Below are 1,316 nucleotides of genomic sequence, written 5' to 3'. Positions count from 1 at the left end.
ATACACTGCATCAGTGGCCAACATAACTGGTTTAAGCAGAATATCTGTAACTGTGATGTCAGCAATCCAACCAACAGCCAACTGAGTTACAGACAGTCTGCGTAAACCAGTCACGTTAGCCACTTATGCACGTATACATGGATCATGATAACCCCTTCAAGATCAACTAAGGCCTGAAGACGGCGAATTCAAGCACCGAAACTGGTAGCTACACAGTAAGAAAGACCATAAGGACGGCTGTAGGCATTTCTCTTTCTTACAATAGTGAACGGGGCAACGGCCTTTCCGCAGTGGATACACCGGTTCCCGTGAGATCACCGAAGTTAAGCACTGTCGGTCGTGGTCGGCACTTGGATGGGTGACAATCCAGGCAGCCATGCGCTGTTGCCATTTTTCTGGGTGCACTCAGCCTCGTGATGCCAATTGAGGAGCTACTCGACCGAATAGTAGCGGTTTGGTCAAGAATACCATCATAACGACCGGGAGAGCGGTGTGCTGACCCCACGCCCCACCCATACGCATCCTCCACTGAGAATGACACGGCGATTGGATTGTCAGTAGTGGCCTGAAGACGGAGTGAGTGTACAATAGTGAACGGTCGTGGTCCCGAAGACCTCCAGTCAAGAGGATAGACACATAAAATCCCAACATTAAGGTCGATATTGAACACTCAGTAAGGAATATGCCCTACTTGGACACAAATACATATTTTGCACCTGTTTTCAAGGTGCCTACCAAAGTGTAGAGAAATCTATCGGGAATACTGTCCCACCCACTTCGCAAAGTTTTTGCATGTTTTGGAGAGCAAACTCTTGGAAGCAAGGGTATCGCAGGTTTGTTCTATAGGGTTTAGGTGCGTGAAGTTCACAGATCATAAATACATTCATTATCTTCACATTCCAGTGTGTCCGACACCTGAGAAGTTCTTTTTGGGCGGGTATTGCCGTCCGTAAACTGCACGTTGGGAACTACCATATCCCCAAGTAGACGGATATGACCCAGATTAAACTACATGTATTACCGTAGTTCTATAACGGTACATCGCTCGAAGATATGAAGCCATGTTCGGCCATTGTACGTAATGCGTGTCCACACCGTAATGCTTAGGCCATACCGATGATGTTCGTGAACTTTCTGTAGTGTGTAACGTGTTCTGCTCTCTCCAGACTAACTAGTGGCCAGAATCACTTGCCACATAGAATCGGGATTCGTCGGAGATCATCACATTGAACCACTGTCGCTCATCCCAATCAAAACGCTCCCTACAACAATGAACTCTTTCTCGACGATGGTCTGGCTGAAGTGGGATGCGTTTA

At 47.3% G+C, this 1,316-nt stretch overlaps 1 pseudogene; it reads left to right on the top strand.

Moving 5' to 3' along the window:
- Positions 1-272: 272 nt before the first annotated feature.
- On the top strand, positions 273-390 carry LOC126238043 (5S ribosomal RNA; annotated as a pseudogene).
- Positions 391-1,316: the final 926 nt, after the last annotated feature.

The sequence above is a fragment of the Schistocerca nitens genome, chromosome 2 (assembly GCF_023898315.1).
Source record: "Schistocerca nitens isolate TAMUIC-IGC-003100 chromosome 2, iqSchNite1.1, whole genome shotgun sequence".
NCBI lineage: Eukaryota > Metazoa > Arthropoda > Insecta > Orthoptera > Acrididae > Schistocerca > Schistocerca nitens.
The sequence above is the reverse complement of the archived record's forward strand: the minus strand, read 5'-3'. Positions and strand labels throughout refer to the sequence as shown.